Genomic DNA, 24,659 nt, shown 5'->3' with positions numbered 1-24,659 from the left:
AAATATACAATAATTCAGCCCTTACTTATAATAAAAATTTAAATTGAAAGCTCAGTAAAATAAATATTTTTAGCCCATCAAATTGCCAAATGGTAGTTTGTTGTTTTCAACTTTTAATTCAATAGTCATGGTAAAGAAAGACAAGCTTTCATTTGTTGCTGGTTTGGGTATAAAGATAGAGGAAGAATTTAACAATAATAACATTTCCTGAATCATATTATAAGGAAATATATGAGAAATAGGATTAATGATTTGTGTCCAAAATTGTTCAATGTTATTTTTGAGAATATTTTAACTTACTTAGGCATCCAACACTAGGGAGATGGTCAAATGCATCATAATACCACTAATGAAACATTATACAGTTATTTAGTATAATTTTTAAAAAATATTTAAAGACATGAACGATCCCTTCATTGTATTTTTAATTGAAGAAAATAAAGTATTCAAGTGTATGTTGGCTACAACTTTTATAAGTTCAAGAGTTTTGTCTGATATATTTATAGCTGACTGTCCCCAGTGCGTAGAATAGTGCCAGGCACTGGCAGGCATGCTGTATGTATTTGCTAAATCAAGTAATGAATGAATACGCAGTATGTTTCCACTTAAAAATACACATACACATATATACACACAATTAAGAAGAAAAAACATCAAAATACTAGCAATGTCAATCTCTATATTGGTCAGTATATTTTATTTTTATATTTTTAGCAATTTCCAAATTCTCTGTAGTTTATAATCAGGCAAAATTTACTGGACCCATAGCCTTGTTATCTTCAACCAATAATTCCAACTTGTGGAATATATTTCTGCCTCTGTAGTTCATTTCTGAAGCCATGCCCAAGAAATTTGGCATATTTGCCTTTCTGGTGCATACTGAGCAGGATGGCATCCTTTACAGTATGAGATCATTCTCTCCAGTTTGAATACACTTTGAAATAATGATCTAAATGATTTTCAACCCACCTCCTGTCAACCGTATTAGAACGTGGGATCAGTGTATACCCTTCTATTTTGTTCACGATGATTTGTTGTAGAACGTTGCCAATGGCTTCTTGGTAGCAAAGACCTGCATTCTGACCTGTACGTCTACCGATCTTAGAAAAAGAAACAAGGTTAGTTTGATTTGGTTTGATCTCAGTGATCCTTGAAGTGATTATCTTTTTTTTTTCCCTTAAGTTCTCATGACCTAAATATTTAAAAATCACTTTCAGAATTTTGTCTGTATAATGTCAAACTTGGCTTTTTCTTCCAAGATCTACATTTTTGAAGATGAATAAAACACCTGCTTATCTCCTGAGTAGCACCTGGATACCCTGACTCTGTGGTCTCTTTGAATTCCCCAAGGATAGATTGACTTTCACACCTGCAATTGTTAAATAAGTTGCTTTTCCCAGAGAACTTTAGAGATGCATTTCATTTTGGCAAGATGTTGTTCCTTAGATTTACATACATTTTAAATGGCATGGTGCTTTCTTACCATGTCTTTGCATTTTTCATTTCCTGATTCAATACTCATTTTGCATTTCCCAGTAGAAGATCATTCTCCTTGATAGAGATCATTAAGGCACCTTTGTTCTTGCTTTGTTCTGACAATAACACCCTTATCTCCTGAGATTATCCTTTAATCTCCTAGCTGAATTTTCTATGCCATATTCTACATTTGTACCAAATTGGGGGAATATGTGGGTTTTTTTTTAACTTTCCTTGTTAAAATAATTTAAGAATGCAGGAATGCTGAAAAAATAGCACATGTATTTAACCTTTATCCAGTTTCCCTGAGTGGTAATCCTCTCCCCATCCCCTTTCTTAAACTGTTTTTGAGAGTATGTGCAAGTATGCTATCTCTTTACATCTAAATGCTTCTGTTTGTATTTCTAAAAAACAAAACAAAACAAAACAAAAAACTGAATAGAAAAGACCAAGAATATTCTCTTATACAACAAGAGTATAGTTATATATGAGGGAACTGGCATTGATACTAATAGGGTTCAGGATATACTACCACAAAAAAAAGACACCTTGGCATATTTAATACTTTAAGCTGAAGGAGTTTGAGAAAATGGCAGAAGCAGGAAGATAACTGACCTCTCCATCCTCAGCCTTCTTCCCTGAAAGGGGATAAATCACCCCTGTGAAAGCATCCTTCCAGTACCAGGAGGAGGGAAGACATTCTTATCACCAGAGACAAGAAATTAACAAATCTTGTTAAACTAGCCATTGTTTTCCTAAAACTTCTTCACCAGCACTACCCCTAGCCCAAAGCCCATTGTTTTGTCAATTCTCCATAAATTTATGGTTTCTTTACCTAAAAGGTATGAAAGCTTCCTGCTCTGGTCACTTCTTTGGATCTCATTCCCTTGTGAAGGCTCTCATGTACATGTAAAGATACATTAAAATCTATGTGCTTTTCTCCTGTTAATCTTTTTAAATTTAATTTTCAGACCTAGCCAGCAACCCTAAGAGGATGGAGGAAAACTTTTTCCTCACCTACATACAATCCAATATTATTATAGTACAAATATATAATAAATAATAGTAAAGAACTTATTCAAATATTGCCTGTTTTTCTAGTAATGCTTATAACAAATTATCTTTTTTTTTCTGGTCTAGGATCTCATATTGTATTTGGTTGCCGTATCTCTTTAATCTCCCTTCTTCTGGAACATTTTCCAGTCTTCCTTTGCCTTTCATGACCTTGATGTTTTTGAGGACTGCAGACTAGTTATATAGTAGTTTGTCTCTCAATTTTGGTTTGTCTGATATTTCTTCATTATTAGATTCAGGTTATGCATTTTTAGCAGGAATACCACAGAAGTGATGTTGTATCCTTCTCAGGAGGCGCTTTTACTGCCATTACTGGTGAATTAACTTTGATCATTTGGTTAAGGTGGTGTCTGCCAGGTTTCTCCCATAAAGTTACTGTTTCCCCCTTCATAATTAATAAGTATCTTGTGGAGAGATACTTTGAGACTTTGTAAATATCCTGTCTCATCAAATATTCACCCTTTAGTTTAGTATCCATGGATGATTTTGCCTGAAACAAATAGTATCACAATGATTATTTCCATAGTAAATTTCTAATTTGGTAACTTTTTTCTGTATTCATTAGCTGGTATTTTTATATAAGGAAGAGATTTCATTTCCCCCTTTCAATTATTTACTTAATAATTAGGATGACCTCATGGATCCTTATATTTCATTTAATTCAATGAGTTATATGCTGTTACTATCATTATTTTGATGCACAATTTGTCTCAGTTTGGCCAGTTGGAGACCATCAAACTGTGTGTGTGTGTGTGTGTGTGTGTGTGTGTGTGTGTGTGTGTATTTTGACATGTCCTTATTTGGAGGCAACACACAATTTCTTTCTTTCTGGACTCAAAGATATCCCAAGAACATTCTGTATTTTCCCATTCCCAACCCTGGCATCATCTAATCAGCCAAGAAACTCAGTTTCCTTTTAATATACAATGATGTTTAAAAATCAAAGTATGGGTACTAGGTGTGGTCATTGCTATTGGAGTGTTGTTGCCTCTAGGTTGTTGTTGTTGTTTTTTCCCAGAAGACACAGCACACCACACACATACATGCATATATAGACACAGTTATATCTATTTCATTATCTGTCTATATCTATTTATATTGATAGCTCCAGTTTGAAATCAACATGAGAGTTCCTTCCTTTCCACAGTTGTACCTCTCTTCTCAAACAATAAGAAAACTGGCTGGTTATCTGTATTTTGATATGTCAGAGAAGGCCAGCTTTTCTACTTAAATTCTGACAAGAGTTTTCAGTTTAAAATTTTTTTTTTAACGTTTATTTATTTTTGAGACAGAGAGAGACAGAGCATGAACGGGGGAGGGTCAGAGAGAGGGAGACACAGAATCCGAAACAGGCTCCAGGCTCTGAGCTGTCAGCACAGAGCCCGACGCGGGGCTCGAACTCAGAGACCGTGAGATCATGACCTGAGCCGAAGTCGGACGCTCAACCGACCAAGCCACCCAGGTGCCCCAAGAGTTTTAGTTTTAAATTAAATCATTGAGAATAGGGCAGAATAAAGAAGTTCTAATATTTTGGAGACAATTATTGAGAACACAGAATTTCCTGTACATTTCCCCGCTCTCCTTTAATATATTGCCTCCCCCCCCCCCCCCCCCCGACCAACTCACTCCCTGCCATATTCTTTACCCATTAGGTTTTTTAAACATTCACATACTGGGATTTTCTTGAAGATTATCTTCAGATAGTGGTCTTACTTTACCACTGAGGGTCTTTGCCTCCTGAATAGCTGGTTTGAGTCTTTGCATTCCATATGTTGTGAAGTCAGCAGTAATGTACCATGGGCAATGAGAGCACCCAGACCAGGCACAAGTAATAAGAAGAGATATGTTTGTGAATAATTTTAAAACAATAATAAAACCAAATAAAATCAGTCTCATTTATAATTTATAATCGTGCATCAACAAATTTAAACATTTTTAGTGATAAAATACTCTTCCATGCTGGGGTGGAATGTTTCTGTCTTTAAAAAAAAATTTTTTTTAATGTTTATTTATTTTGAAGAAGAGAGAGACACAGAGTGTGAGTGTGGGAGGGACAGAGAGAGACACACACACAGAATCCAAAGCAGGCTACAGGCTCTTGGCTGTCAGCACAGAGCCCGACGTAGGGCTCGAACCCACCAACTGGGAGATCATGACCTGAGCTGAAGTCTGGCGCTTAACTGACTGAGCCCCTTGAAATGTTCCTATCTTGTCCCACTGGTGTATCACTGGAGGTTTGTCTAATTGATTCAACTGATACTTCATGAATGCATAGCTATACTCTGCCATTGTTACTATGTTCTATTTGGTTTCTAACATTTCATATTTATTTAAACTTTCTAGTGTAAAATTCATTTCTTTTTTTTAGATTGATCACACTTAATGCAGTAGATACATTGCTACAATTATTATTTCTCAAATGTGAATGATGAACTGATCCTTTTTAAAAGGCGAAGACATTCTCATAATTCATTTGGATATACATCCTTGAACCCTAGTTTAAGAAAGAATTACTTAAGAAATCCATGTTTAGTGTTTGAAAACAGTTTATTTAGTTGATTGTGAATGATCATCACAAGGAAGTTCTTGATAGCTGGTTAGGTTTTTTTGTTTTTGTTTTTGTTTTTTTAGTTAACCATCACAATGATAATACTATATAAAAATGGTTCTGATGGACCTTCTGATTCTTCAGAATACATTCTCACATCCCAGTTGGAGCAACCCCGGGCTAGAGTTTTAAATTGTCTTTCTGTGTCATTCAAAGAAACATCTCGCACGTATTTTTTTTTGGTAGAGATGCTTTGGATTTGAGAACACCTGCAGCAGTCTGAAACATGTTTTCTCCAGCATTGTGCTTTAATCTTTTATAGATATCAGACATTCTCAAAGATTCTGTGATATATTAGTTTTATTGATCAAACACCATTTATACCTCTGTCTTGAGTGGTGTCAATCTGAATGGAAGACATGTCAGCTTTGGTTAGCATCCTTAAATTACTCTTTTAAAATTAACAAGAGTCCATAAAAAGAGATTGGGTCATGATAGAAACCATTGTAGAATAAGTGATATGATTATTAAAGTTTTGGAAAAGATGCACTCAACTAACGGTAAGAAGTGAGTCCAGGTTATGTCTTCCCTCTCACTGTAGGAAAGCACTATGTGAAGAATATCTAGAGTCTGTCTTCCAGACAGAAGACAAATTTCAGGTAGAAGATTTCTTTCTATACCAAAAATTGGAGAACTGACATTCAAAAAGGATTAGCTGAATTCCCACAAATGTAAGTTTTTTTCTTCGTTATGCATTTATGAAAATAGAATTCTCTGAAACAATCTGGGATCCTTAGCTGTCTTTTTGCAATAAGAGAAGTGAATGATTGTTCTATTTATTGCTAAAAACATATTAATTAGGGCTTTGTTAAACAGTTTGAGAATTTATTTACTTTGATTTTGGTTAGAGATAGAGCTTAACTTGAATATCTATCTAAAATGGCTGTGTACGGTGTAAATTCTTCATAGAATTTAATGTTAAAAAAGAGTTTACAACAATTGTTTGGATGCCAGTAGAGGTTGTAAAACAAAGAATCTGTACTAATTCTGATCAATACATTTTTTACTTAGTAGCAACCTACATGTTTTACTGCCTGAAGACCTGGGTTCTAAATCTAATTCTCCTATTAACAAGCTTTGTGGGACTGAGGAATTTATTTAACCTCTCTCAAACTCCACTTAGTTGTGTAAAATAAAAATGCAAGTGTTTCCTCAGGCCATCTCACAATAATGTTGAGAGATCAAATGAGATTAATGCATTTGAAAGTGCTTTGTAATTTACAAGGCACTGTATAAATTTGTTTTATTTCTATCATTGCACATACAAAATATTTTGTAGCTCCGTCTATATTTGAATTCACTACCTCCTAAAAATGATTATCTGTAACATTGTTTCTTGAACAAGAGTATGCATCAGAATCACCTGGAGGACTTGTTAAAACAATTTGCTGTGCCCAGTCAGCCCCAGTGTTTTTGATTAGATAGATTTGGAGTGGGGGCTGAGAGTTTGCATTTCCAACAGGTTCCCCGGAGATATTGCAATTGCTGGTCCAGGGACTACACTTTACAGACCACTAATCTAGAAATCAAGGCTGTGCTTTCCCATATATAACAAAAACCTAACAAATAATATTAAAAAGAGTGAAAATACATGATGTTTGCCTTGTTAAGTACTTTTGTTACACTTTTCTTCTTGAGTTTTATCTCCATTTCCAGTAAAATAATAGCCCCATTGAATCAGACTCAGAAATGTTAATAATATATGATAATCTGCAGCTTGCTTTATGCTGTGACTTCTTAGTTCTGATCATGAGACCATTCTCAGTTGAGTAGATTCCCTGGCTGAGAGTGTTTGTCCCAATAGTTCCTGCCATCTGAACACAGTAGTGAGACTGTAAATATGCACTTTACTTCTTTGTGTGCATGTGAATTTTTAAATGAAAAAAGTCATAAAACACTCAGTCTTTTCCTAAAATTCATACGCTTTCCAAAAGAGGTGATTTAAGCCATAGTAGAGGAGAATGGCAGAACTTTATGACTCAAATATGGTTTCCCTGCCCATATTGAAAGAATACATATGTGGTGAATTAAGTTACTTTCAGAATATCTTGCTTTTTCACACTTTGGGGAGGCCATGCATATCTTAATAAGTCTCTGATTATGGTAAGTGTCTCTGAAAATAAACTTGCCAATAGAATAGAAATTATTAATGAAGAAAATTTTGATGATGAATGAGAGTGAAATATACCTGAGTTTACTCAAGGTGGAATAGGAGCATGTTGAAGGATCTACTTAGATTATGTAAGTTTCATTGACCTTAAAGTTAATTTAAAGGTGTTGTGTGTATGTTCCATAAAATGATCCTAAATGTACTGAGAGCAAATGAGTTGGATAGTAACTTTTGTTTAAGTTTTCTATTTTAAAACCAGATTCTAAGATCAAGGCTTTCAGGAAGTTGGCTAAATTGGATGATTTCTTTTTTCCTTTCTGTATGTATTGTTTTACCAGGGACAGATTCCTTCTTAAATTAGACTAGTTCTTTTCGTACAGTGTCTTCAGGAAGTATAGTTGGACCAAATGGCAAGAAATATCAGCCAGAGAGTTTATGCATGTTGAACTGTATGGCTAAAAGAAAATACATTTTGGCTATTTTTGTGGCCTTGAAGGAAAATATCCCTTCCGGTTCTCTACCCTTAGCATGAATCATCAAAGGAAGCTGAAACAAGTGATGGTCAAAAATATTACAAATGTGCACAGAGTATGTGATTGTCTCTTGAAGGCTATGGCAAAGTTGTCTGGCACTTCCAGAGTGCATGGCCACCTTAGACAAACATTATGAAAACACTCGGAGCATAAAAAATCACCTATTTGAAACAAACATTGTGTAAATTTGAAGTGATTTTGACTTCATTTCAGAAATTATGTTTCTTAGACAAGAGGCCCAGGTTATTGTAATTTGGGCAGTACAGAGACCCAGCTTTGTTTTTGAGAAATCTCAGATGGCAGAGATTAGAATCTGCTAACTCATCTTTGTTAAGCCATTTTTGATATTATAATAGAGTATAACTATGCTACCTTAATCTAGGGAGTGGTCACTCTACTATAGCAATAGATTGCAATTTGAATTTCAAATGATAAAATTCATTCCTCAAAGATTCTCTCTCCCCATTACCAATTTATGAAATTGAAACTTGGTTATTATAGCTCGAAACCCATAATATCCCCAGATTTCTGGGGTAGAAAAACTACCCCTTGTTCTAAGGCACTCAACTTAATGAAGGTCTGCAGGTGAAAAATCAAGAAATACATTGAAACCAGGGGAATGAGCCATATTTAGAATGCCAAGCAGATTTACACAAAAGGTACAAACCCAAGAATCCCTGCAGAGTTACAGAGGAGGAGAATCTGGCCTGTGGCTCTGGTTAGAAAGCAAAACATGAAACAGAGAAACAAGTATCATCTGCTGTGCGATAATGAAGAAAGAAGTTATGTAATGTCAGCTAAAGACTGTTTTTATTGTTCTCACTTAGACATTGGGTCCAAGATTCTCAATCTGTTCTTGAATATTTTTTAAAAGCAGGTAATTACGAAGGACTCGTGACCCCTTGTTAACAAAGTTAACAAGAGATCTAACAGACATCAATCTTTCCTGGTGGATTCTTGTTTGAATAGAAAATCAGACTTGAAGTTGAGTTTCACTTAATTTCTTTACCTGACTTTGTAAAACATTTGTAGCATCTCTTGGCACCAATCTGATGCTTAAATATCTTTGTTTTTTTCTTTTCCACAAAGAAATGGTTTCTTTCTATATGTGTGATTAGATATTATATCTTATGACATATCATTTGAAATCTCACAGTTTGAGCATATGTCTGCTATTCCTCTTCTTAGAGACTCCTTCTTTTCCAAGTAATTTCTTTTAAAATTTGGATTACATGTACTATTGCCTGGTTGACAGACTAAATGAGTTCGAAGGCATGTTTCTTGATTACTACATAAAGATGGATAAAGGTAAATGATTCATGCATTTGTATTCCGTGTTTGATGATAAATTTCAAAGGCCCATTTTCTGCTTCCCTTTCTTTACACTCGTGATGATCACCATCAACTTTCTGAACTTAGAACTAACCTGGGCAGTTCTTTAGGGGAATCAGAGCTACCATTGATTACATCATAGCCTTACGTTTAGGGCCTTACGTTCAATTACTTTATTGGTAAAATTTTGCTTTAACTCTTTCATGGTTACTTTACATTTAAAATTTAGTAGATGCTTGTGGAAAACAAAGAAAGTTCAAAAGTTTATATTAAAAACTCCTACTGTCACTAGCCTCAGATTTTGCCTTTGGTTCATTAATATTCTAAACATCTTTTACATCAAATGTAAATGGGCTTCATTATGTCTCTTCTGAATTGACTCTGTAATTTCCATTTCTATTTTTCTGTCTACACTAAATTGGGTTGATATATACACCTCCCATTCTCCTTCACATTTAAAATAAATTCCCTAATTGCAAAACTTAAAATTAGGCCTGTCCTATTTTTTTATTTAAAATGTCAGATTCCTGAGAAGACACTGGCCTAATGGACCTGTTAGTAATCACTCAATCAATCAATACAAGTTTTCTCCTGTTTTTATTGTGTCAGTTTAGTTCAGAGTATTAGAACTTCTCCCCTTCTTTGAGGTTGGGTAGCCCTTCTAGGGTGTTCAGTATTGATCTGGGCTTTATTCACTTTCTTCTTGTGGCATTTGAGAAGGACCACCAAGTAGCAATTAGATCGCAATCCCTCAATTGTGGTTAGAACAGGTTAGGTGTTCACCAATTACTATTCTGACAATAATTCTCAGAGGGTGGGCCTCATCTTGTGAGGTTTTTTTCAGGTCCTGCCAATCATTGTCAGGCGCTTTTAAATAGAAACACTTTTCAACACTTCAGAAGTTCCTGAAAAAAAAATACATTTTTCTTTTGTTGTCTCTTTAGGTTTTTCACGGCTAACTACTGCCAAGATGTATAAATGGAATAGTTCAGCAAAGAGAATTTATCTGAGGTTTGAAAAGTCTCCTGCCTCATGATAATTTTTTCTCATTTTGTGATTGAGTTGGGACGTAGAATACAAGATGGAGAAGCAAAGGATCTCTTTTAGCTAATGCACTTGAACCACCAGAGAGCAGTTGATTCCTTAAGACAACCTCCGTGACTGTCTTATGGCTTGAGACCCAGAAACTCAAAACATTTTGGGAAAGGGGATTTAGACCTGCTGAGATTGAGTATGAATGTCTGGAATTCTTATGAACAGATCATACCTGGCTTCCATAATTTATAGAAATGAAAAAGCAAAATGAGTTCTGGAATAAGTTCCCTATTTTGGAATTGGCAAAGAACTGAGGCTATCGTATTAATATCTGTGAAGGGTAGGGTAAAAAACTAGTCCTAATTTGGAGAGGCTTTTCTGGTTTAGCACTGAAAGCCCCTTGTTCTGGGAACCTCCCTCTGTCCAGGGCAAACAGAACAGTTGGTTACCCAGAAAGGGATATGGGCATAATGGAGCCACTTTTTATTCTCTTTCTTTCATTGGGCTTTCTTTGAAGTAAGTGTTCAGATATGTGCATTAAGCATTCACTATCATTATTGGAGTACAGATGTGCATGTTATATATCCCTTTTTTTCAACTGATTTTTAAAAATGATTTGGGAGATGTATCACTGAAAAAGAGAGGAAGTCCAGAATATCCCAAACCATGGAATCCAACAGCCACTTTCATGGACGAAATGGAAGAGTTCCCTTCATAGGAAATTTTTAGAAGGTAGATCAAGGCATACTTAAACAGAGGATCATGGATATTTCCATACTCAAGCTTAGACTGATAATTATTTTTGTTTAAATCAGTGTTCTATAATCTGCCTTGATACTGGGCAAAGGCAGGTGTGAATTTGTCTTGAGAAATCCACCCAGTGAATAGTCCACCTTGGGAGTTCATCTTATATGTCTGTTGACATGGATGATATGTAGCTATGTTTACAAAAGTTGGCATATGTGCAGAAACCAAGATGGGAATTTAAATCTCTCTGGAATTTTGCTTAGATCAATTTAATAAAATATTCATGAAGATACATTTTCTGTCGAGCTTCTGATTGGGTTGAATTGAGTTGATGCAGTGTACTGTTTTAATGCCAGAGGAACTGAGCAATCAATATTGGGAAGTACTAGAGCAATGATATTCAAGGTCCAAATAGAACAAGTGAAACTTGCTTAAGATGGTGTCTTATGTTATGTTGTAGTTGGCCTCCAAACTCATTATGCTGTTTCTAAGAGAAGGAGAATTTTCAAATACCTATGGTAAAGGTGAAGAAAAAAGAAATGGAGGAAGTTGAAGCAGAAAGATTCTTTAGTACAATAGACTGATTATGTTATTTCCATACACTAACTCATTCCATCTATTTAATTTTTATTTTACATTAGCCTTGGCCATCAATAAATTAAAAATTAGTAGTGACTCAAGTAATGCAAAGGCATAACAAAAACCAGTTTCAACTAAGTGCCATAACAAAAATATCAAATTTGGGGTGCCTGGGTGGCTCAGTCAGTTAAGCTTCTGGGTCTTGATTTCAGCTCAGGTTGTGATCTCATGGTTCATAGGTTCAAGCCCTGCGTTGGGCACTGAGCTCTGGGCTCAGTGTAGAACTTGCTTGGGATTTGGACTATCTCCCTCTATCTCTGCTCCCCCCACTTGCTTGCACGTGTTCTCTCTCTCTCTCTCTCAAAATAAATAAAAAAAAAAATTAAAAATTTGATTAGTGCTGTAAAAGAGGCCATAATTCCAGTTGATGGAATTAGGAAAGGTTTTACTGAAGATGTAACTGATGAGATAGATCCTGAAGGGCAGGTAGAATATGAATTGGAAGATAGAATATTTTGGCCAAAGGGAACGATATTAGGAAAAATCCTGGTTTAGAAGAGCACAAGTAAGGATAGACAACTCAATTTTCCCAATTGTAGGATAAAGGTAAGAGAGAACTGATATACAAAATTAGAAACATGGGCTAGGTTTATAGTGCAGAAAATTCTGAGTGACAGAATGAAGATGTGATTTAGTAGGCAATGGGAGAAATCAGATAGGTTTTAAGTAAGAAAATTGTGTAATTGGTATCTTGATTAAAAATTAATCTGGTAGAGGTATGAAGAATGCATTGGGTAGGGAAAGACTCCTTGTCTTTCATGTCTTTGCAACATACTGTCTAATGAATCCTAAATGAAACCTTAAATACATCTTTGCCAGCAGTCAGCTCTGTTTGTAGCTAAGACCCATGGTAGCTTTATATTTTCTACCTCTATCTATGTTTGTGATGATGTTGGAACTCTTGGTTAAGGAACTGTATTGGAAAGGATAGTTAAGTCCGTGCAGTAACAAATATATCCTATAATTGCAGTGCTTTAACAAAGCCTGATGAAGGGCAGCGGAGTTTCTTCCTTATGCAGTGACACAGAGATCCAGGTTCACTCCATTTTTATTCCTCCACCATCTCAACATATGGCCTCCAAGGAGGCAACCAAAGGGAAAAAGAGAGATTTAGAAGAAGCACTGTGCTAGAAACTGCCTCAATAAGTTTAACTGCTTGATAAGTGTCACTTCTGTTTATACTCCTTTGGACGCAATAAGTAGTCATACAGTTTTAATGTAAGTGTAAGGGAGGCTGGGAAATTTAAAGAACTATATGGATATTTGTGTTCTGCCACAATCCAGCCTTCCAGTCATGAAATATCCCCTTGCCACTTTCATTTGTAGAACAAACTCAACCCTTCTCCAAGGAGATGGATCTAAAATTTATTCAGTCACTGAATCTAATTTATAGTCCAGGAACCCTGAATTCATGATAGCCTCTGAATTAGGTCTAATTGTGTCTTCACTTTTTCCAGAGTTTCATGAACTTGAAAGACAAATTATATCTGCTCTCCTCCACAAACACAACAATGGAATTCTCATATTAGGAAAGGGGAAGGATTGGAAACAGCTCACAGTCCTTGGGTAGCAACAAATGTGAAATCCCTGCACAGATAAGGTGAAGGTCCCTACCTTGAGGAGGTGAGGGATGGGCAGAGAATGGGTAAGGGGGTTCCTTAATTAGGTCATAATTCTGCTCTATTTCTTTGTCTGTTGTTCTCATTGGTCACATGTGAAGTGGATGCTGAGAAATGTGCCATCTTTGACTTAGCACCTTTTTCTCAGCACATTTCCTGCTCTTGGAAGGCTGGTGGCCCAAGAGTTGTCTTAAATTTTGAGAAGATGCACGATTTTTCAACCAGTCATGTGGCTTCTTAGGCAATGCAGTTGTTTTACAAACTTAGTGGGTTTCAAATCTATGTTTCCAGTAAGTTTCATGTACTGGAAGCACACCAGTACATGTTCAGCACAAATTCTTTTTTAGATAGTGTCCTTTAACCTGCTAAATGTTTTTTATCCTAATACCTTTTTCTCTCTCAATTTGATTGTGGCTACCTTAAAGCTATTAGGATTGAGTTAAAGGGCTGTATCCTTAATTTTATTTTTGCAATGAGTCATTTTATTAACTCATAATTTTTACTGTATCATAAATTAGAGGCTGTACATGTGTCCCGATACAGGTTTTAGAAGAGACATGGGTTGGAATCATTTACGTCTATGATTCTCAATGCCTTCCAAGGAAGATTGTAAATATCTGGATGCATTTTTGATTTTTATGACTAGAGGGATGAGTGGTACGTGTGCTACTGGCATTTAGTAAATAGAGGGCAGGGATGCTGCTAAAAGTTCCATAATGCCCTGGGCAACCCCACTCAACAAAGGATTATCTGACCAAAAATGTCAAGAGTGTCAAGGTTGAGAACACTACTTCCCAACACACACAGACATATTCCAGAACCTCCACCTTTGGTTAGTCCAGAATTTTTCAACAGTTTCTAGATAGACTGGCAGAACCATTCATCTTTTTCATATTTCTTTGCAGTTTCCAGGATTAATATTCTGGGATATAAAACCATTAAGTGATAGTTTACCATTTTGCAGGAACCCAGTCCAGCTATACTTATTTCATATATTTTGATATAGATATATTGTATGTGTCCCTACCACAATTCTAAACCCATACCAGTACTTAACATTATTTCAGAATAAGCTATTACCAGTGGTTTTTGCCATTAAAGGGTAGCTTCTCCATTATGCCAATGTTCAGCTTATCCTTTAGAACAAATACAAAATCTAAAAACTTGACCAAGTATAATCTTTGTGAAGGATGAAAATCTTAATGGCAAAATGCTAGAAGTATAATTGACTGAATTTAATAGTGATTATAGGTAAAAGTAAGTAACAAAGAAAAATTACTATAGTTTTCATGAAAGGTTAATGTTAAAATTGTATTCCTGGGAAGTAAGTGACTTTGGGACATGTTGTTCTCTCGAGACATGGTTTAGAGCAACTCATCATTAATCAGCATTTTCTTTAAGAAGAACTAATGTTGTGGAAAGTTAACATCATTTTATTTTTTTACTTTTATTTTAAAAGTTTAATGTTTATTATTTATTTTTGAGAGAGATAGAGCACAAGTGGGGGAGGGACAGAAAGAGAGGGGGACACAAAATCTGAAGCAGGCTCCAGGCTCCAAGCTGTCAGCACAGAGCCCAGTGTGGGTCTTAAACTCACAAACTGTGAGATCAAGACCTGAGCTAAAGTCAGACACTTAACCAACTGAGCCACCCATGCACTCTGAAAGTTAACTTCATTTTAGAGTGTATTTAGTACTTAGTGAAAAAGATAAGAAACAGGCTATAAAATGAATTGTTTTCTATTAATAAGCTATTGCTTAAAATTACTAGTCTTATCTGCAAAAAATATGTGTATGTATGTATGTATGTATGTATGTATTTATTAATGCATTACAGGATTTTAGTGTTCCCATCCATTATCAATACTTCCCCCCATTTTTGTGATGTCTTTTTCCTTCTGGTGCTTATCTTATCTGTAGAGAGAAGGAATGTTTGAAGAAAATGCCCTTGGAATAATATGTTTGCTCCCCAAAGCATGTCTTCATAATAATCATAAATTTACATTGCTCAAAAAAAAATCTATGGTGCAGGTGAGAGGGGGTTCATTTACAATCTGCTACATTTCCTGTACTCCCTATATATTATTTCCAGTTTGCCAGTTTTGATAGTTTTAGATTTGAGGCACATGGATTATCACTTATTTTGAATGATATGTTCATTTTTATAGAGAAAGAAAAGCAGCCAGAAATTATAGAAATTGTTCTATTTCTTATGAGAATGTCACAAGTAGAATGCCAGATTGTTCACCTTGTCCCTTGCCCTAACATCAAACTGTTCTATTCTGTGTCTTTTTTGTAGTTATGAGTAATACCCCAAATATTTTACAGCACAGTGATGAGTCACAAAGTAAGGAACTATAAATACTCTTGTTCTCCAGAAACAATGAAGCTATCTATTCTTTCACATTCACCCACCTCATGTGCTGTTTCATTTAAGGTTAAGCTTTAAAAGAAAAAAAAACACGTTCCCTACTTTAAACATTTAATCTCCAAGTTATGTTTTCTAGTAAAGGGTTTTATTTTATCTAATGCTTCATACATGTATCTAAATCTAGCTTATTATGTACTGCTTGCTACACCTAATCATACACTCAGGTCTGAATTACTCCACTCCTATTTAAAGAAAAAGAACAAAAAATAAGAATGGCAGATGTGTTCATAATTAATATCCTACTGGGTTAATCAGCAGATCCCTGGGAATGCTCTGAGACTTTTGATGCATTCAGAAAATCACTGCCTTGATCTATAGACCTCTCTTTCAGCACAGACATGGAATTGTTAGAGTTTGGGGAAGATGTGATCCTTGCAAACAAAGTAGTAAATAACAAGTCACAAATGTATTTCTTTGAATAACCTAATTCCATGCTTGATTTTGAGTATTTCACTGAGACATTCATTTACGTTTAACATTTATAGCGAGTACTATGTACAAGTGTTGAAGTTTACTAATATTGAATTCAATATTTCTTGTAGGCAATTCAAACAATTTGAAGTACAGCTCTTCTAAAACTAAATACAAACAGGATAGGCTTTTCTTTTGAAATAGGTATTTCAGAATTGTTGACTTATGGAATACTTCCGAATATGAGGATAGAAACAGCATGGTAATTCAATTAAGAAGAGGAAGAAGGGGGATGGGTGATTTATAGGAAAAATTCAAAGTCTTCACAGTGGGAAAACCCTGAGTTGAAAGCTCATTCTCCTTTTGTGTGACTCCCCCAATTACCTAACAGCTCTGCTCTTCAGTTACCTCATCTACAAATGTGGAAATCTGTCTGAGGGTTTCAGGTGTTAAATAAGATGGACTACTGTTTAGGACATTAAAAAATGCTAAATTTGTAAGTTCGGTTTCATAGGGAACATGGAACTCTCATTGTAAAAACACTGTACTATATAAAAAGCTAAGTTTTAGTTATATTGTGGTTTGCATTTCAGTTTGGGAGTTAATGTATTCAGGTATGTGCCTGGCATATGGTGGGTAATCAACAAATACTGAATGAGAAAATGCTGGTTTAAACAGAAATCTTGGGATTTAACTAGGAATTTAGCAAAAAGGGGGGAAAAAAAGGAACAGAATGGTAAGACGTTCATCAGCTCTCTCTTGACCATCTCTAATCTCTAGATTTTGGATTTGTGAAGTATTTCCTGCAAGCTGAAGGATATAATACATGATCATTTTAGGTGTATCACTCCTTGATAATTGTTTCAAGTACTTTCATTTTGTGTTTGATTTGTCAAGGGGTTACCTTGTCCACAACCTAGTTTTTCCATTGAAAGTGATGTTAACAGGGGTGCCTGGGTGGCTCAAGTGAGTTGAGCATCTGACTCTTGATTTTGACTCAGGTCATGATCTCAGGGTTCACGGGTTGGAGCCCCACATTGGGCTCTCTGCTGACAGTGCATAGCCTGCTTGGGATTCTCTCTTTCTTCCTCTCTCTCTGCTCCTCCCCTTCCTCTCTCAGAATAGATGGATAAATTTTAAAAAAAAGTAATGTTAACAGTTTTTCTGAGCCAGAGAACTTATAACATCTCAATCTCTGAGGGGAATCAGGAGTATGGGAAGGTGAAGGGTTAGGCTTATACTCTGCCATGTTTGGGGATGAAGCATGGCACTAGGTGTCCCAATGTGTTACCTGACAAGTATCCCCATGCCAGAGGGAGTCAGACATTAAATAACAAATAAAAAACATCATGACAGATTGGAAGAGATTGAAGAGGAAAGCAAAACGGGTTATGTTTTAGTACTTTAGTATTTTAAGCTGCATTTCCCTCCATTTTTTTTTTCTAATAAGAAGCTCCACATCTTCATTTTGCACTGGTCTTGCGAATGATGCAGCTCATGCCGGTATATGTGGCTGAATCTTAAGAAACAGTGGTTTAGCCTGATCTGCCTTTGTCTTTCTCTTAGGCTGTATCTAGTAGAACTCATCTTCCTCACACTGCCTTTCAACCTCACTGACCTTCTATCTGCTTCTTCAACATGTTTCTTTCTGTTTCTTACTTCAGAAACTTTATGCTTGCCGGTGCTTCCTCCCAGTTTAGTTTCATCTCTCTTGTCCTTTATTTCTCAGCCAGAGAATCACTTCTTCAGACGACCCCCCCTCAGCACTATAATTAAAGGGGCCTCTCTCCTACACAAGTTCTTTTCTCTTATACCTCCCTCTTTTGTTGCCTGTGTAAAACTTTAACTACTATCTGTAATTTCTTTATTGATCATTTTTGCTCAATCAAATGTAAAATTCCATGAAGAGACTGTCACGTTTGTATCATTCAAAATGATATACAAATGGCTAGAAAAGTTGGTAGTGCATAGGTGCACAATAATTCCTTGTTCAACAAATAATGTGCTATTCATCCATCCTAAAAATATATGAAAGATCTACTCTGGCAAAAGACTAAGATTTGAATAGGGTATTAATATGGCTCTTCTAGGAACTTCTAATCTAGTCAGGGAAATGGAAGCAGGTATACAACTAAAAGTAGTATATAATAGCTTGAATGGTCAAAATTAATGTTAATTAATTAAAATCAATGTTATGAAATGCCATTATTTCTTATGTGGCAACAGAATACAGTGGTTTGGAAACACAAGACTACAGGAAATCCAGCTTCTGTATAGTTGTCCTTATAGCAAGGAAGTCAGATACTCAGGGAGAATAGCCTACAAGAATCTTAACTGGAGGGAACTCATCACAAACTTAAAGGTTCGTGGTGGTGGAATGGTAAGTGGGCTTAGTTTTCAAAAGTGCATTCTGGGAGGGGCGCCTGGGTGGCGCAGTTGGTTAAGCATCCGACTTCAGCCAGGTCACGATCTCGCGGTCCGTGAGTTCGAGCCCCGCGTCAGGCTCTGGGCTGATGGCTCGGAGCCTGGAGCCTGTTTCCGATTCTGTGTCTCCCTCTCTCTCTGCCCCTCCCCCGTTCATGCTCTGTCTCTCTCTGTCCCAAAAATAAATAAAAAAGTTGAAAAAAAAAATTAAAAAAAAAAAAAGTGCATTCTGGGAGCCAGAAGAAAACAGGTCTATTGATTTCCAAGAATGTGAATAGAGTTTCATCCTCCAAGTGTATGAAAAATAGCTGTGTTGTAAAAGGTGACTACTTATACCTAGGCCATGAATGCACATACTGTGTCAATGCTCAGCCTGGAATTCACTCTCCCAAACCTTCTTGATTCATCTCTTGATCCTGTTGTGAACTCTGCTTTGGAACTTATTTTTGTCTTCTTGGAGTAGATTTATGCTGATTATTTCTTCGATTCTGAGGCTTCTTACTATCAAAGAAGGAAGTTACCCTCAGTTACCCATAGAGCCATGGCATCCGTAGGTCCACGAGTCTTGAGGTTCTGAATCTCTATCTTAGCAATACTACTAGGTTCTCTTTTGTTCTAGGACAGCAACAGGTACATACAGAAGCTGGTTAAGGCATGAAGGGGTGGACAGAAAGTGATTTTATATTACCAGGCTGGATTACAACATCCATTTTTAGCTCCAGTTGGATACAGCAGAAAAGTAACAGATTTTAGGAGGAACATCCCACAGTCTAAAATTTTGTAGTCACACAACCAGTAAACTGGGTTATGGCCACTGATTATAGGAAAACAAAATCTACATACTGTCTTTTGGTTTGAGGCATTTTCCCTAGATCAGTTTGCTTAGAAGCAGAGCCTCACCTAAGACAATGCCTAAAACTAGGAAGGAGAGTATGTGTTAGGGAGAAGTTTGTGAATGAGTGAGAGAGGAGGATAGGGAAAGGGAAAAAGCTAAGCAGAGACTTGGTTTAGGGGTCCAACGTTAGCCTGATCCCACAGGGAAGCACTGGAACATAAATTGCATCAGAGAGTCTGTCCCACCTTAAGGAAGTAGGGCTTTTGCAACCACATTAGCCACTCACTTATTCAGAGTCACCCAAAGGGAGGTGTTTCTCTCAGGTACCTTTAGTTTGGTGATCTCAAGATCCTGTGGGGTTATCTTTCTGAGGAGGTTGAAGATATGAGCTAACAGCAGCAGGTAAAAGAATTAATATATCTCTGACAGGGCCACCAATAATGTCTTCAGTGGATTCGCAGCTGGTAGAAGTAGATCTAGATGCAGGTAGGTGATTGCACCAGAGAATAGAGTCCTAACCTCTGGTAGTCCTCTTTCAGAAGAGCCAGAACACAAGACAGAAATAGAACAAGGGAAATACCCATATTAATTTCCACAAAGAAGACAAAGAAAACAAGCTAATGGGCTTGGACAGGTGGATGTTGGAAAACTTTAAGACCCATAGATATTTTAGATTTAGATTTGTAGGTACTAACTACAATGCCTCAAGGAGAAAGAGGGTAGTGAGAAATTAAGAAAAGGGACTGAGACATTCACAAGAATAATCCTCAGTTATTCATTCATGTATTTGAGCATAAATTTATAGAGTCAAAAATCTGAAATTGCTGTGATCCCATGGCATCACATGGCACATGACTGTGAGCAGGTAATGTAGGTGTGATTTTCATCTTACTGCACACACTATTCATCACTTTCATGTATATCATGAAATTTAAAATCTCTTTGAATGGAAAAACTGTGAGAAGATACACACAGGCTAAGTTCACTACTGAGAAGAACAAAAGGAGTTGGTTTCAGAAAATTTTGGCTCTAAGTGAACTGTGTAAAACATTTAATATTTTTAAAATCACCACCTATTGGGTGAAGAACAGGATGTTTCTTTGTAGCAGCTATTCAAACCAACCATTTGAGAAATGGCTGCATTAGAACTTTCTGAAAAAGAAAAATCATCATAAACAGAGGAAAAAGTTGAAAGGATGGGCCAGAAGAACAATCATCATTTGATCATTTAATAATAGCCTTGACCAGTGTTTGTAATACTGAACACACTGAAGGCATTGTGCTTTTGAAAGAGGATACGTTTGGACTCAGATACAGTTGGTTTTTAAATTGCAGCTTGGCTAGTTGTGTGTATGTATGACTTTGGGTAAGTTACTTAAGCTCTCTGAGCTCATTTTCCTCATCTGTTCAATGGCCCTTGACAAGATTTTATGAGGATTATGAAGTGACATAAACACAGTACCTGACATCTAGTCAGACATTGTTAGAACTCTTTCTTTCACTCCCCAATACTTGAGGTCTTATCTCTATGGTCCACAAGGTATGTGCCATCTTTGCTCTAAATCAGTTATTTCGTATCTGCTGGTGGCAGAAGGTATACTGACTGTAGCCTCCATCTTGGAATTGGTAGTCACCAATCAAGTGGAGGATGAGTAAGTCTAGATTTTTTAGTACTCTGATGGTATGTGGGTGACTGACCAAATGAGGGAGCAAGTTGATCAAGGACTCCCAAAGGTTAAGGATATAGTAAAAAGCACTATGATTCCCAATGAAAGAACTCATCAAATATCCCTGGATTCATACTTAATACATTCTTTAAGCACATAATAGAATCATAATGTTAAATTTAAAAAAAATAGACTTACATGTTTTACAGTGTTTTTTTCCCTTGAAGTTTAAAGTATATATGACATAAACTCTAATTATACTTTGCCATTTACATGCAGTCTTTAACAATTTATTTCCAGTATTTAATACAAGGTCCTTAATATTATATTTTTCCTTCATAATTGAACCACAGTTGACTGGGTTTAAATCTAATAAGAGCCTGATTGGGGTTAAAGATGTACCATAATGGGAATGACTAATGATTTCATCTTTGTTTCATCTGTATTAAGCTTATGAGACCTATGATTTTATCACCATTATCAGCATTCTCAATGTTCATTTTCCACTCATTTTGGCAAAATAATAAGGGCAAAGAGCAAAAAACATTCAAATAATTACATAAAGCCTGCTCTTACAGACAAAGATGGCATGACTGCCCAAACAGAACTCTTGGCTGTCAGGCGGTGCCACCACACATTAGTGCAAAATGTTCGTTGATCTGCTGATGTATGAAAGTCTGGATTTGGCATACAAAAGGCACTTTGGAGTGTCGATGTATAATGCATGAAAGTGTTGGCTGTTCAGAAGCTGAAAATATGAGAGTCAGGGACAGCCTGTATGTACATGAACAAAGAAAAGGAGACAGATACAGTAAGCCATGGCTGACTTTGTCCTTTAGGTGTTAAGGAGGACTTTCAAGTAGAGGTGTGTTTGAGTGCAGTCCTTAGAGGTGAATGGACTTGGGTCCGGGATTGGCCCTCATTCTAACTATGTGCTCATCTTGGAAACGTTGAAGAACATGGCGTGTTCAGGAAGTCTGAGCACAGAACATAAGAGTGTGGGAAGAGACAGAAGGAAGTTAGTTTGGAAACAGAGTTTGAAGAGCCCTGCATGCTATGTCAAGGAGAGAACCCTACTTTATTTTAGAGGTCAAAAGGTCTTTTTATGGTTTTGAAAATGAATTGAAAAGTCAAGTGATTTTGATAAAAATCCAGATTCTATGCTTTTTTTAAGAAAGAAAAACACCGAGCCTCCATTCCTGTGAGGCATTATGTGGCTGGAACAGGTTAGCTGTTGCCTTTTTTATGTAGGGCTTCTGTTCTCCATATTTTTTCTTCCTCTTGTTAGGGTTCTTTCATCTGGGCTTGGCATGCATTAAAATGTATGGTCCCTGCATGTAATGGGGACCATCAGAGGTTTTAAAGGAAAAAAATAATGAGAGAAATCCACTTAACATTTTATCATAATTTGGGTACTGTGTTAGGTGCTATACAGTAGAAATTTGCGTGTGGGAGCAATAAGAAGATGGTTGGCGTGGGTTTGCTAGGGACAGGATGGGGGGAGAGGGAGAGAGAGACAGAGAGAGACAGACAGTGAGATGCTTATTTAGGAATTCCAGGTGAGAGGTGGAGAAGATCTGAGTTTCCTCTGTATTTTTGTGAATTTCACAACACTAGACATATTGCCTTGCATATATATGTGTTTGGTACTCAGTAAATGCCTATTGAATTAACATATATTAACATATTGATAAACATTTAATCATTGTGTGGACTTTTTCATTCAATTTTTGGGCCCTAGTTCATCATTTACTAAATACAAGTAAGGAAATAGAATTCAATGATGGCTCCAAATAGAGACTAAAATTAAAGAAATTTTTGAAATTATCTTCAGTGTTTGATGTGGTACAGGCTGATATGTTACAGAATCTTTGGTTGCTAGTTCTATGCTGATTTTTTTCCATTTTTTAAAATAAAATTTATTGTCTAATTGGTTTCCATACAACACCCAGTGCTCATCCCGAAAGATGCCCTCTTCAGTGCCCATCACCTACCCTCCCCACCCTCCCACACCCCATCAACCCTCAGTTCTCAGTTTTTAAGAGTTTCTTATGCTTTGGCTCTCTCCCACTTTAACCTCTTTTTTTTTTTCCTTCCCCTCCCCAATGGGTTTCTGTTAAGTTTCTCAGGATCCACATAAGAGTGAAAACATATGGTATCTGTCTTTCTCTGTATGGCTTATTTCACTTAGCGTAACACTCTCCAGTTCCATACACGTTGCTACAAAGGGCCATATTTCATTCTTTCTCATTGCCACGTAGTACTCCATTGTGTATATACACCACAATTTCTTTATCCATTCATCAGTTGATGGACATTTAGGCTTTTTCCACAATTTGGCTATTGTTGAGAGTGCTGCTATAAACATTTGGGTACAAATGCCCCTATGCATCAGAACTCCTGTATCCCTTGGGTAAATTCCTAGCAGTGCTATTGCTGGGTCATAGGGTAGGTCTATTTTTAATTTTCTGAGGAACCTCCACACTGTTTTCCAGAGTGGCTGCACCAGTTTGCATTCCCACCAACAGTGCAAGAGGATTCCCTTTTCTCCACATCCTCTCCAGCATCTATAGTCTCCTGATTTGTTCATTTTAGCCACTCTGACTGGCGTGAGGTGATATCTGAGTGTGGTTTTGATTTGTATTTCCCTGATGAGGAGCGATGAGCATCTTTTCATATGGCTGTTGGCCATCCGGATGTCTTCTTTAGAGAAGTGTCTATTCATGTTTTCTGCCCATTTCTTTACTGGATTATTTGTTTTTTGGGTGTGGATTTTGGTGAGCTCTTTATAGATTTTGGATACTAGCCCTTTGTCCGATATGTCATTTGCAAATATCTTTTCCCATTCCGTTGGTTGCCTTTTAGTTTTGTTGATTGTTTCCTTTGCTGTGCAGAAGCTTTTTATCTTCATGAGGTCCCAATAGTTCATTTTTGCTTTCATCCCCTTGCCTTTGGGGATGTGTCAAGTAAGAAATTGCTGTGGCAATTCTCTCTGAGGTCAGAGAGGTCGTTTACTGCTTTCTTCTCTAGGGTTTTGATGGTTTCCTGTCTCACATTCAGGTCTTTTATCCATTTTGAGTTTATTTTTGTGAGTGGTGTGAGAAAGTGGTCTAGTTTCATTCTTCTGCATGTTGCTGTCCAGTTCTCCCAGCACCATTTGTTAAAAAGTCTGTCTTTTTTCCATCGGATGTTCTTTCCTGCTTTGTCAAAGATTAGTTGGCCATACTTTTGTGGGTCTAGTTCTGGGGTTTCTGTTCTATTCCATTGGCCTATGTGTCTGTTTTTGTGCCAATACCATGCTGTCTTGATGATGACAGTTTTGTAGTAGAGGCTAAAGTCTGGGATTGTGATGCCTCCTGCTTTGGTCTTTTTCTTCAAAATTACTTTGGCTATTCGGGGCCTTTTGTGGTTCCATATGAATTTTAGGATTGCTTGTTCTAGCTTCGAGAAGAATGCTAGTGCAATTTTGATTGGGATTGCATTGAATGTGTAGATCGCTTTGGGTAGTATTGACATTTTAACAATATTTATTCTTCCAACCCATGAGCATGGAATGTTCTTCCATTTCTTTATATCTTCTTCAATTACCTTCATAAGGTTTCTATAGTTTTCAGCATACGGATCTTTTACATCTTTGGTTAGATTTATTCCTAGGTATTTTATGCTTCTTGGTGCAATTGTGAATGGGATCAGTTTCTTTATTTGTCTTTCTGTTGCTT

The 24,659-nt window shown here is 36.5% G+C and overlaps 1 long non-coding RNA gene across 2 annotated transcripts in view; it reads left to right on the top strand.

The window, feature by feature from the left end:
* The first annotated feature begins 5,705 nt into the window (after positions 1 to 5,705).
* Positions 5,706 to 24,659, top strand: part of LOC122222569 — a 271,962-nt gene continuing 253,008 nt past the window's right edge. For both annotated transcript variants that reach the window (XR_006203796.1, XR_006203795.1), the window contains exon 1: positions 5,706 to 5,829. This is a non-coding gene — a long non-coding RNA (uncharacterized LOC122222569). The remainder of the gene's footprint in view (positions 5,830 to 24,659) is intronic.

The sequence above is a fragment of the Panthera leo genome, chromosome A1 (genome assembly GCF_018350215.1).
Source record: "Panthera leo isolate Ple1 chromosome A1, P.leo_Ple1_pat1.1, whole genome shotgun sequence".
In the NCBI taxonomy this organism is placed as follows: domain Eukaryota; kingdom Metazoa; phylum Chordata; class Mammalia; order Carnivora; family Felidae; genus Panthera; species Panthera leo.
This window is presented reverse-complemented; position numbering and strand designations above follow the sequence as displayed.